The sequence below is a fragment of the Dromiciops gliroides genome, chromosome 6 (assembly GCF_019393635.1).
Source record: "Dromiciops gliroides isolate mDroGli1 chromosome 6, mDroGli1.pri, whole genome shotgun sequence".
Lineage (NCBI taxonomy): Eukaryota > Metazoa > Chordata > Mammalia > Microbiotheria > Microbiotheriidae > Dromiciops > Dromiciops gliroides.
The window spans coordinates 65,521,979-65,536,803 of NC_057866.1; positions in this window are offsets into that span (position 1 = coordinate 65,521,979).

The following is a 14,825-nucleotide window of genomic DNA, read 5'->3' on the forward strand; positions in this document are numbered from 1 at the left end:
ATTATAACGGACAAGTCAATTTTCTTCACAAAAACAGTTTCTTCATCTATAAAATAATAATGTACAATAGGTGGACTTTGAAGTCAGTGGCAACTCTAGATCTATGATCCCATCATTTAAGGATTTATAATTCAGAGTAACAATGTTAAATTAATATTAATATGAAAACTGGCAATTCTTATCCTGCCATGGTCATTCTTGAAATGAGAACTACACAAGCTTGTTGTCAATTTTCCAGTTTTCCTTTAATACTGCCTATTGCCATGCCTTTAATCTGAGCCTTTCCAAATAGATAAATCCTCCTATTTCTTGTTTTTCACTGACATAGTATTTGATATACTAAGATTACCTCTACCTTACAATGAAGTATTGGGATAAGAAAGGAAAGATCTTAGAGGTCATTAAACCCAATTTTACACTCTGTACAAACATTCACAATAGAATATGCTTGACAGACACTCATTTAGCATCTGTTTTTAAGATTTTTAGTAATGGAAAGTCACTGCTGAACTAAGTATCCCTTTTCATTTTCTAACAGTTCTCAACCATAGTGTGTTTTCATTTATACTGAGTCAAAATCCACTGTTCCCCCTCAAAGTTGATGATTTCCACCAATCTGCCCTAGTTTACAAACTGATTTCCACCAGAATAAAACAAACATTTATTTTTACATAATAGCCATTCAGCCACCACCATCACCACCATCCCTTTACTTTTTCTTCAGTAGAAGAAATATCCACTAGGAAACTATATATTTTTTTTTTCTATCAAGCTTAAAGGGCGTTCTTGATATGTGAATAATTTCCATGATACTCATTTGAGCTCAGGGTTAAGTATTATTATGCCTATTTTATGGATGTGGAATGGGAATTAACATGACATGGCACAGCAATCCAAACTGGAAATAAAAGTGCTTAGCCTAATCAATACTGTAGCATTGATTTGCATTTTGGCCTTGAATAGGATATTTAACTTAAATTTTCTTATCTGGAAAGAGAGGAAATGAAAGGCTTCCTGTTAAGTTAATAATAATTCTCAGAAATGAAATGGTATTGTGACCCTACTATTATATTGAGGTAGGAATCATGGTATAATTGATAAAGCTGGCCACACACAGGTTAAATTATTGTACCAAAGTCACACTTCAAGTGACACAGTATAGGAAAAAAATCCATTCCCTAATTTTCAGGCAAATGTTTTGCCCATAAAAATTCACAAAGCTCTCTTAATAATAATTGTCATTTAACACTTGGTTGCCTATATTTTCCCTTAAAAAATGACTTCTATTATATATAACTAATTCAGCTATGTTATATAAACATATAATATATATTTCCACTTCTTGCAAACCATCTCTAAGACTGTTTTTTTGGATAATAACTATATATGTGATCACAGAATACTAGCATTGAAAGACATATAAAAGGTCCTATGGTTGAAATTACAGTTGAAATGGTGTTTTCTCTACAAAATCCTTAAGAAATAGTGATTCAATTGGTAAGTGAAATGCTATGTTGATGAGGAAAACATTAATGTCCAAGATAGCTCATTCCACTAATTTACAGCTGCATGCAAATAGCAAAGTATTGATTTGTCCCAAATCTTATTAGATTGCCAAACACACACACATACACACATACATATATATACACGCAAATATACATACATATATACATATATAGACACACACACACATATATACATATATATACATATATATACATATATATACATATATATACATATATACATATACATATACATATACATATATATATATATATATATATATATATATATATATATATATATATATATATATATATATATATATATATATATATATATATATATATATATATATAAAAATCTCCTCACCTGGTATTCAACATTTAACTGTATATTAAATAATAAAATCAGTCTTATTGATTTCTTATGCTAAGTGGCATTCTATAGATTATTTGTCTATGTTATTCATCTGAATTTCCTACAAAAGACTTGTGGTTATTCCTGAAAATTTAAATCTACTTTGAAGGATAAAATGTGGATCAAACCCACATTTAAAGACTGTACCACTGAATATAATACAAAAACATACCCTGGATTCTGAGAGTAATTACAAAATAAGATTAAAATATTTTGAGCAATGAAGTCATTATTTGATTAAATTTAGCAACTCCTAGGTGATTATTTTAAGGAACAAAAATGATTTGGATGTCTGAGATCTGTTAGGTTTGTTTTTTATATTAGTTTAATTCATTACTTTATAATCATACCCATTACAATGTTCCTTTTATTCTAATGGGCCATCAGGTAATTCATTGCAGCAATACAATTTTTGCATGAGGCCTTACTTTATGGGATTTGTTCACTTTGATAGGTCTTATGGATTAGTATATAGTATGTAGAGTATATTATCATGAAGAAAAAGGATCTAAATAGTTTGGACAGAAATATTTTCCCCAAAAATTTGTTATTTATTGCTTAGTACAACATTTATTTGAGCCAGAAAATTTTGACTTATTTTTTAAATACTTTTCTATAATCTGTAGACTGTAAAAAAAAAAATCAACAACAGTTAATATCGGAAACAAGGGAAATTATTTCAGATGGACTCATGGAATGCTCAAGGAACTTTTAAATATTTTGATGTTGATCTACTTTTAGTTGTAAAAATGTTAAAATTATGAATATGTTTATGTTCACAAAGTATTGCCTTCAGCAGGTAACAATTTATACATCAAATATATGACTTTAACAAAGCCTTCATAAACATAAAAGTAGGTGTGGGCATATTTTCAGGTATACATATAAAATGTGGCAAGTAAAAGTATTAGTAGAGATCCTATTAGGCATATGCCATAAGAATTGAACGAATGAATGAGTGAATGAATGAAGGAATGAATAAAGGAATGAATGATGAAAAAATAAAATACTCAGGATAAAAATACAAAAGTGAAGACAGTTACTATATTCAAGGAGCTTATAACATAATGTGAGGAAACAGTAGATATTGGGCATTATTGATGAAATACAGTGTATTTTACTTTGGAAAGCAATAGGGATGAGTAGAATATTAAACCGACACATCTTTTCAAGGAAAAAAAATGCAATATTTAATCATATTTGTAAAAATAGAAAATGAACATTCAAGTAACCAGAGAATAAGTCAAGAATATCTGGAGCCTGAGTAGATGTAGTAAGTCACATGATATATTCACTAATCAGGGAAGTAGGGCCCCATGGTAATAGCTCTGGAGGTGAAGTCAGTGTATCCTATATGATATGTTCTCTTGTCCCAGTTGCAAGTTGGCTGACAAACATGTCTGATGAGTAAAATCTTGGAAACCAATAATAAATTGTTCAAAGTTCCTTTTAAGTCACAACATAAATTAGATCTAGAGGTTTAGAACTGGAGATTGATCTAAAAGATCACCTCATCCAACTTCCTAATTTTATAAAAAAGGAAACTGAGGCCCAGTGGGTTCAAGTGACTTGCCAAAGGCATTCAGATAATAAATATCAAAGCTGTGATTTTGACTCGGGTTATATAATTAATTACCAGGAATTTCTTAATGGTAACAAAATAAATAATTGATATCTGTTGATTGGGGGAAGTAAATAGTGACTTATATGTGTGATGGAACATAACCATTCCATAAGAAACAAAACAGAACAAGTTGAAAAATATAGAGAAAGATAAGAACATGTGAACTGATAGTAAATTGAGCAGAACAAGATCATTATAAATTATAACTACTAACATGCAAATGAAAATATTAAATCAAAGCAAAACTCTGAGTTACTCCTAGAGAAAATATTGTATGTAACACATAGGAGGTGGTGGTGGTGGTGGTGGTGGTGGTGGTGGTGGTGATAATGGTGATGAAACGTTTATATAGTGCTTTAATTTTTTCTAAATGGTTTACTTATATCTCATTTTTATGCTCACAACAAACCTAGGAAGTAGGTACTAATCATTATCTTCATTTGACAAATGAAAAAGCGGTAGATAACTTAAGTTCATACAGTAAGTAAGTATGTGAAGTTGTATTTGCACTTAGCCCTTGGAAGTCCATTGTTCTTAGTCACTGGGCCATCTAGGTACCCAGGTTGATTTAACATTATTTTATTTCACAGATTCTATGTTCTAATGAAACTAGACTACTTGTTCCTATACATAGGCTATAAATCCTATGAATGGAAAGCTCTAATTGTTTCATATATATTAAATATTTCTTCCTCAGTGCTTTTTAAAAATAGTTTGAAAGCAGATAACTTAATGAACAGTAATCTTCCTGATGTCAACAACTTTGTATGTCCAACACTTAACCCAGCCTGAAACATAGTAGGCTCTTTATAAATTCTTGTTAAGAGCATGAGATATGGAATCAGGAAGAATTCTGGTTTCTATCCTGCTTCAGACAATACCTTTGTGGACTAGGACAAAGCCCCTTTACCTCTCTAGGCCTTATCTGTGAAATACATTTAGATTAATTGGGTTCAAAGGTGCCATCCAACTCTAAATCTGTGGCAATGATTTGTGATACTTTTCTATCCCTCACAGTGCCAGGAAAATTGCTGAACACATAATAAATACTTAATTAGCTCTTACTGACTTGTATATTCAACTTGAGGTCACTAGGTAAGGGTAGCAGAATTTGTTTCAGGAAATGTGGAAAAAATACATAGAGCCAATGTCTATTGTTTTGGTTTGGTCTCAATTTATGATTCTTTCAGTGTCTATCTCCCCAAAGGGTAAATTCTCTCCATTGTTATATACATACCTATTTAAATATGTGTTAACACTAATATGTTAAATATACAACATGTCCACTTCATAGTGTTAGGGAAATTGCCGGAAATGTCCAGAGGATGGGTCGGAATCAGAACTAATACCTAGAGACAGAATTGGAGTGTAACACTAGAATTTGGCCTTTTTTGACCAATATATATAACTGTTATCAAATTCAAAGAATTATATGGAACAGAAAGAAGAGAGTTAAGACACGACTGAACAATGAAGATGAAATAGAAGTCAGGGATTTCCCTTGTTAAGAAATTCAATGTGATTAAATTAAATAAAGAAGTATTTGTTGCACACTCAATAGTGCAAGGCATTCTTCTTAGAATACCAGAGACAGAAACAAAGTATTCTTTGCCATGAAGAAATCTCATTTGATTGAGAAATGAAATATCTGCACAGATAAGTGCATAAAAATAAGGTGTAAACACATGAAACAGTAAATAGCAAGCTGAGATTAAAAAAAATAAAATAAATGTGTAATGATTTTTAGAATGGTCAAATCACAATCCTATAATCTGACTGAATTTCTCTAACCTTCCAACTAAGAAAGGTTTCCTGAACCGAGGTGCTAAGGCTCCTGCTAAGAGGAACTCATTGTTTCTCAAATGTTGTCTTAACTTGTGCAGGGGCTGGGGATAAGCAAGCAGTCTGTGGAGGTAAAAAGACTGAATCAGGCCCTGGTTTTGTTTCCTACAATCTATGGAAACTGCACCTTATTTTTTCCCCTCTTTTGTTTATTCATATCCCACCTTTTCTATAACTACATTCTTTTCTTTTTAAAGTATTTTTTAATATTCCCTTATTTTTTCTGACCTAAAATACACACCGAATAAAACAAGTGTTTCTATATAACATGGAACAGGAGAGGACTATGTTATTTAGAATTTACTTTTCTTTACACACACACACACGCACACACACACACGCGCACACACACACGCACACACACATACATACATAAACACAAAGTATAGGTTTCAAAGTCTTTGTTCTCTTTCTGTTTGTCTTATTGTCTCTTACTGTCTCTCTTTCACAGAGATCCTATTTTTAGTTCTGCTTTCTATCTCAATTCCCCAAATAAAATTCTGATAATACATATAAGCACATTCTTTTTGAAATCTTTTAACCATCTTCCTTCCCAAAATCTGAAATGGCTTCTGGAATTAAGCTACTGCTTTTGTAAAGATAAGTTTTCTTACGTGTGTGTGTGTGTGTGTGTGTTTGTTTGTTTTAATGTTTAAAGGCCTGAATTGTTATAATTGTACTGGGTTAGCAATTTGTGGAAGATCCTTCTAGTTTTCTGTTCACAGATTATATACTCTCTGCCAGTTTAAATCCCAATTGTGACAATTAGCTCAAGTAATTTTGTGCATAAAATTCTGATAATGCTTTAAGATGTATTTCAATTTGTACCTTGCTTTGACCTCCACCATGACCTATGCATTAGCATAAAAAATTGGTTTGTGCTTATGTGTGAAGTTTGAAAATGTCTCCCAAAGGGGAAACTATTTTCCACATGAGATGAAAGTGGAGAATGGGCAAATTTTACCAAACATACTCTGAACCACCCAGTTACTGCTCCTATCACTAAGCACTCAGTTTCAAGCTATTCTCATTTGAAGTGCTTTGCAAACAAGAACTCTCTCCCTAGGAGAGAGGTTAATAACTATTCCAGCTGTTCTCTGGTTTTAACAGTTTCTCTACCTACGATCTGAACATAACAAGCAAGCCTTTTGCTCAGCTCCATATATTTCACACTTAGTCAACTAGATGGACACTATAACAACGTATCTTGGATAGTAAAATGGTAACAGTGCTGGGACTGCAGATTATTCTAGGTTGGGCTGTTCTAAAGTTTGGATTAACAAAATTTATAAAATTGTCTTTCCATTGCAATTGTATCTGATATTTCCAAATATTCATGTATTGTTTCATTCAAAAGGATAGGCTTAAAGAATTTTTATTGGAAAACTAGAGTTGTGGAAATTTTTTGCACCAAATTAATGGGATTTGGGGGCAGCAAATGATAGTGATGGAGTATACATTTTAGCGTGCTATTTCTTGAGAGCTCTTCCAGCATAAGAGCCAGAGAGCCAGTATGTTATATATGACACATGTTAATGTGTCTGTGTATCTGTGTGTGTGTGTGTGTGTGTTTGTGTGTGAGTGTGTGTAAAATCTCATAGCACGCTACAGTAGTTAGAAAGCTTACCTAAGAGACAGGAAGGCTTGTGTTTTAGCCCTGCCCTTGATAAGTGACCCTAGATACCTCACTTGACTTTGCTACCTGACCTTAAGTTAAAGGGAAGGTACTACTGGTATTGTTTGAATGGGAGTTTCCAAACCTAGGAGTTCTCCAATCCAATGAAACTCCTAATCAAGTCCCTAGCCCAAGGACTTCTGAATGTTATTAATGATGAAGCTTGAGTAAATAGGTGGTGGGATAGATGCAATTTAAATGTTATTACACTAAAACTTTCCAAAGTGGGAAATCAGTGATCCTCTTAATCTCCCCCAAGTTAGAACATGATTCAGCTTGGCAGGGGTTCTGCACTGAGAGTTGAATATTTTGGTGACATGATAATTTACATTTCTAACTTTCACAGAACAGCAATGTGTTTCAGTGTAGCTGCAGCAGACTGGTGGATAGAAAACCATTCTCACAGCCAAGAATACCTGAGTTCAAGTCCCAGTTCTGACAAATCCTGGATATTTATGATTCATTTAACTATTCAGTGTCCAGGGAAACTCTTTAATCCTATAAATTATAGGATAGTTGCTAGTCTGTATTAAATGTTATCCTTTCCTCATCTAATACCAATGAAAACACCAGTATGGAATATCTATATCTGTATATACACACATAAGTTTATACTTATACATATGTGTGTATGTTTAAATGTATACATCTAGGTGCATATATGTGTGCATGTATACATAAATATATACATATACATATATTACATATACATATGTGTCTGCATACCTGAGATTCCAGTCATAAGAAGTATCCATGATGATAATTGCTGCTGGGAAATTAAAGGAATATTTATTAATTGTTATATAAGCCAGTATTTAGTCCTATACTCTTTAAATTATTGTAAAAACCCACAGTTTCAGAGAAAGAACCATCCTTAGAAGATATCTAGTGCAATTTCCTGAATTTACAGATAGGAGAACAGAAGTCAAGTGAAGTTAAATGACGGGCCTAAGGTGATATAGTAGGTTTGATTTGAACATCTGCCTCCTGATTCTAGAATCAAGATTCTTTATAACATGCTTCCTTTCTATATATATACAGAAATAATATTTTATTTCTTAGTATTTAATATCATTAATGATTATATTTAAATTTTATCTTTCATCTTCTATCCATCCAGATATATTAATGGAATTAAAGTTTGAAAAAAATCACCAAAATAATATAAAAGAAACTAAAACATAGATAATGGCATACTGATGTTAGAAAGGACCTTAAAAGATGTAGCTCAGATGTTTCATTTTCTATAAGAGCAATATGAGGCCCAGAGTTCTTGCTGGCTTCCCCAACATCAATTAAACATTTAGTAACAAAGCTGAGATGTTAACTTGCATTTCAAAATCCATTAATGTTGGTATTCAAAGCTTCTGATTATCAGATTCCAATGTACTTTCCCAGATATATTTTACTCCTTACAAACTTGGAATTTCAGCTAGATTTCCCCATTATTTCATGTGAACCTCATGTGGACTTGGTTTATTTAGACCCATATTATCAGTCTAATCTCAATTCCCTTTACTATACACCACATGCCTTCTCTTTGGACCTTGGATAGCTCCTTGCAGCTAACCAACTTTTTCTAAGGATAGGAAGTGAGAAATAACTAAACCTGGTAAAACTCAGAGAGGACTGTTGGATTGAAACCAGTTTTACATCTTTATTGCTGATGTACACAACTGCTATGCACTACATAGGTATCAAAGAAGCCAACCCAACAAAACAGACCTATAGGGTCTTTTGGACCCTACCCATTATCTATAATTCTAATACAAAGGAAGGAGCTCCAAAAGTATATAGAATAAAATTTTGCCAGCCCTACATCCCCTAGACTCTATTTTTCTCCCCCTATAAAGTATGATTCAGCTTTAGTATAATGTCTATTAATTTTCACCTCTCTCATCACTATTTCCTTCATTTTTTTTTCTTGCAGTCTCCCTCTCTCTCCCTTTTCCCTCAAGGCTGAGGAAATCTGAAGAAAATCATAAGTATCTCTCCTTTCCCTTTTCACCTTAGAGTTTCTTAACCTGATAGGGAAACCCATTTTAAGATCCTATCCATAGTGACTTTATTCTTAATCCCATATGTCGAGCCCTTGGACCTGCCATGTTGTGGTAGGAAGGATGTTGGTTGGTTCTTTCCCCACACCTTAACTTCACCTTGGAACATTATTGCAGCTCCCACCAGTTTATTTTGGAATCAAGGTTCTGCTACAACTGTGGAATCACAGAATTGAGCCTAAGCACACCTACTGGAGATAATTTGGGAGAAATGCCTCATCTAGACCTCTTATAGAGGTAAAGCATAAGATCAGCTGATTAGAGCATCCCAGAAAAGATATATGGAGGCTCAGTTAGCAGAGTACAACCTTTGAGACTAATGTTATAGGATTGTAAATTTGGAAGGTAATTTAAAGTTAATTTAGCTCAACTAACTTTTATTTGGTCAAAGGAATAACCAGGAGAACCACTTCAACAGTGGCAACAATAAGGTAAATGAAATCAACATTGAAAACTATAGACTGATGTCCAAGTCAGTGACCAGCACTGACTTGAATGGACTAACAGTGAAACATTCTTTCTATGTTTGAGAGAGGTAATTAATTAAAAGTACAGAATGATACATAGATTATCAGACATGACTAAAGTATTAATTTATTTTACTCAATTGTACTTGTTTGTTAAAAAATATATTGGGAGGGTCAGCTAGATGACACAGAGGATAGAGCACCAGCCTTGGATTCAGGAGGACCTGAGTTCAAATCTGGCCTCAGACACTTGACGTTTACTAGCTGTGTGACCCTGGGCAAGTCACTTAACCCCAATTGCCTCACCAAAAAAAGTTCACAAAGACATTTCCCAAGGGTTTAAATTGCCAAAGGATGGGAACAAAGCATTAATGACTAAAATAAAGAGCCTGTTCCAAGTTAAAATGGTAGTTTTTACTCATAACCAGAAAATTGGCAAAGATGACAAAAATGAAGTGAGAGAATGCTGAAATATTGGTGGAAAGATAGACAAATTAAGATGTTATTTTTGGAATTGTAAATTAGTCCAACCCTTATAGAAAGCAGTTCATAATTGTGCTTCAAACTGACTAAAACATCCATGCCGTTTTACCCACCAACCTAAATTTGGCTGTGTAACAGTTGGAATGACACCACCTGCTGGAGACTTACGGTAGTAGAGTTCAGCCCATGAGGTGAAGGTCTTTGAGGGCAAGACCATGCGTCTTTTCTTTGGTGTCAGGAAGTGATATTTGCTTGTGGGAGGAAGAAGGGGGAACCAGGAGTTCTGACTTGTGCTCTTTTCCTGGGGACTCTGGCAGGAAGGGAGCTAGAAACGCGCTCTCCCTTTAATAGATAGATGAATGTAGGCCTTTCTCTCTCTCTTTACCAAATTCTTATTCTCCTTAATAAATGCTTAAAAGCCTAACTCTTGCTAAAGCTTATAATTTATTGGCGACCACTCATTAGAGATTGTAGACAGACTAGCTAGAATTTTAGCCTGTACAGCTGCATGACCTAAGAAGGTCAAAGATAATTTTAAATGTCCCATATGCCCCAAAATGTGAATAGCAGCATTTTCCTGGTAGCAAAAGAACTGGGAATAAAAGTGTTCCCATTGGGGGAAGCTAGGTGGCGCAGGGGATAAAGCACTGGCCCTGGATTCAGGAGTACCTGAGTTCAAATCCGGCCTTAGACACTTGACATGTATTAGCTATGTCACCCTGGGCAAGTCACTTAACCCCCATAGCCCTGCAAAAAAAAAAAAAAAGTGTTCCCATTGATTGGGGGAAAAAGATCTAAACAAATTATTTCCATGAATGAAATGGAATTTTATTATAACATAAGAAACAACAAACATGATGAATTCAGAGATGGGAAGATTTTAGGAACTGATGCATTGTGAAGGAAGCAAAATTAGTAAAATAATATAAATAATGATGATGATACAAAAGGAAATAATGTCAATAACAATAACAACAATAAAGCAAATGTTCTTTAATAGCAATGAATAAACATGGATCTTGACATATTTTCAGGAAAATGTATTTCCTTTCTCTGGGAAATTGTATGTGAATTGTGGGACATTGCATGTACTCTTAGATGCGGTTATTGTGTTGGTTAGTTTTGCAGAACTCATTATTTTGTTTCTTTTAAATTTTTTTTTAAATTATTGAAGTCATGGTAGTAGGAACATTTATGAAATAAGTAATTTTTGTAAATATGTCCAATATTAAAGAAAAGATATCATTGAAAGTAGAATTGAAACCACAATTTAAAGATGGCCACAAGGCAATAAGTGACAGAGTTGGAATTCAAGACTAGGTTATCTGATCAAAGATCAAGAGTTCTTTCTGTGAATAAGCAGCACTTTACATTTTCTCTGCCTCTGGCCTTGCAATATCTACATTTTTTCCACTGTCTTATTACCCCATATGCACATCATGCTGAAAAAAAGTTGGTGAAATTGAAAAGGGGTAAAGGAAGAATCCTGCATGATGTATTTTTTCTTTTGGTGGGGCAATGAGGGTTAAGTGACTTGCCCACGGTCACACAGCTAGTAAGTGTCAAGCATCTGAGGCCGGATTTGAACTTGGGTCCTCCTGAATTCAGGGCTGGTGCTTTATCCAAAGTGCCACTCAGTTGCTTGATGATGTATTTTTAAAAAGCCACACAATTATATTGTCAGAAATAAGTTCTCATAATTCCAAATGAGTCAATAATGGGACCTGTTTCTAAAAAAAAAAACAAAAACAAAAAACCCGACATTCAACTTTACTAATAGAAACCAAAACCCATTAAGTTGTCATAATTAACCTTAAACTTACTATGGGGTGTAGTGGATATAAATCATCTAAGTTGAAAGACTTGGCTTCTGACACCATATCCAAAGCATACTATCTGTGTGAACCCTGGGCAAGTTATTTAACTGCTCAGTGTTCTAATCAATTTTCTAAGAATATAAGTTGGGGAAAAAATGGTGTTGACTTGCCTTGGGAATGGAAGTTTTCTCACCAGGGAGTTGCCTATAGCAGTTAACAAAAAAACAAGTTCACTCCCAGTTCTATCCCTTTACAGATAAGGGGGCTACAATTGAGAGAAGTTTAATGATTTTCCTCTAGTAATATAGTGAGATACTTTTCTGAGTAAGATTTAAATCTAGGTCTCCCCACCTTCAGCTGCCAGATGCACTATTACTGCTTTATCCTCCCCTCAAGGAGCTCTTTGATATTTTAAAATCCTCCTTTTTCTCCCACCATTGCTAAAAATCAAATCAAAACAAAACAAAAACCTTTAATTTTTGTTCTCTTTAGCATTTAATGTCAGTCTTCATCTGGTCTTGCCTATGTTGTTCCTCACATTCTGTCTTACGGAACCATGAATCTCTTTAGTGTTCATACTTTCTTGCCTGTCCTTGCTTCTATGTTCCATTCATGCTTTTTAAATCCTAAGTTAATAAGTGAACTTCATGTGGATTCCTCTTTGTCTCTTTTGACAGGTTCCCCCTTTTCTTCCTTTCTTCTGTTTTTATCTTCAGAATTTCAATCTTGAGCACTTCCCATTTCTCTTTGGCTCTCTTCTACAGAATTTTATTACATGGTATGTTGCTAGTCTTTTCCCTGAACTCTGAAAAATCATTCTTCCAAACCTAAAGTATATTACTGTCTTGCTTGTTTAAAAATACCAAGATGATGTACTGGTCATGTTTTTTTCCCTCAAGTGTCCCAGTATTTAAACATAAGTCTTTAAATTCTCCTTACTGTGGGGAGTGGAAGATAGGAGAGAAAATGGGAGAGAGAGAGAGAGAGAGAAAGAGAGAGAGAGAGAGAGAGAGAATGAATTGAAGAGGAGAGAATGTCTGTATTAAACACACTAATATGACATTTATTTCTTCCTCTGTTACTTGTTAACTAAATGCTCTCGACCATGTTCTCACAAAGTTTCTTGGATTCCTTCAGGCAAGCATATTGCCATTATATAATGCTTTTGTACTTCATATTCCCTATTTTGTTACTTTCCTTTCATCTTCCACTAAATTTCTACTCTGGTACTCTATTATGGGATGGAATTGGCTCTGGGTACTCTAAAGTTTTACTAATAGAACACAAGCCCTGAAAGTTCCTACCAAACTAAAAATTATTGAACATAAGATGAATAATGAATGTTATAAATTTTTCATAAAGATCAGGCTAAGTTCTAAGAGGCTTATTACCAGATTGATCATAAGGTTCATATCTATCTATATCTATATTTATATCTATCTATATCCATGTTTCTCTGTCTCTCTGTTTCTAACTCTATCATCATCTATCTGTGTGTATGCATGTATATATACACAAACACATATAAACATATGAATTCATATATATATATATATATGCACCCCTAAGTATGTGTTTATATATGCAGAATGTGCACATAAATGACAATGTGGTAATTATATCTGCATATATATTCACATATAAATCCATATATATTTGTAGATATTTATATGCACACATACATGTAGACAAATATAGTATATAAGCAAATCAGTGATTCATAAACTTTTTCTGTCATGGAGTATCTTGACAATCTGAAGAAGCCCATACACTCCTGTTAGGATAATGGTTGGAGTAAAATAAATAAAGTACATAGGATTACAAAGAAAACCAATTATATCGAAACACAATTATTAAAATATGTTAAGAATAATCTAAGAATGTATGTAATTAATTACCCTTGCATTGAACAACCTGAAAATACCTTTAAAATACAGGGAAGTTAAAGTTAAATTTTATTTCTTGAAGATATCAGTTGGAAGCTATTGTTTTCTTTGAATAGCAACATTAAACTATGGCATGGTCTTTGATAAAGTAATACATATATTGACCATCTACTTTATTTAGATTGTTTTTGTTTAGTGGATTACAAATGTTGAAAATCCCAGTTATAAAATGTATGCTATTGAAAGTGGAATCAAAACTTCCACAAGTTACTGCAGAAGGTCATTATAGGCTTTTTCACAAGGAAAAGCAGAATTCTACAAGGCTTTTTTAGTTAACTTGGATTATAGTATTTTTTTTTTACAATCAATATATTCATCAGTGGTTAGGTCAATATCTTTGTGAACTAATAGCAGGTCTAAGAGAGACAACACTTTCAAAGTAAAGTGTGTATAAATGATATTTCTATATATTTGTAACAACTGTTATATATTATAAAAAAATATGTAATTTCTATAGGTGCCAAAATCACATACATTGGTATAGTGACTACATTCATAGATAAATCAAATTATGGATTGCATTTAGATATTATTGAAAATGAAGATGGGGGTGCAGCTAGGTGATACAGTGGATAAAGCACTGCATACAACTACTTCATGGGGCAGCATTTTAATTCAATCCAATAGGCATTTATTTATCACCTACTATATAGGCAAGGAGCTCACAGTTGGCTCTTGCTATCAGAAATTGAAAACTGCATAAGCAATACATGACCAGATATTTTCTTATTAGACAATTGAAAGAGAAGATCTCTTCTATAGGATTGTTCATTGGATGAAATTTGATCATTGATTTAGATTGGAATCAATTAATCATCAAATATTTAGTTCACAGTATGTGCCATACACTGTGCTATTTAAACATCCTCTATTCCAACCCATTTACAGTTATGAAAAATGAGTCTCATAGAGCAGAAATGACTTGCACAAGGTCATGAATGTATGAAATTTCAGATTCAGGATTCAACCTCAAATTCACTGGCTCCAA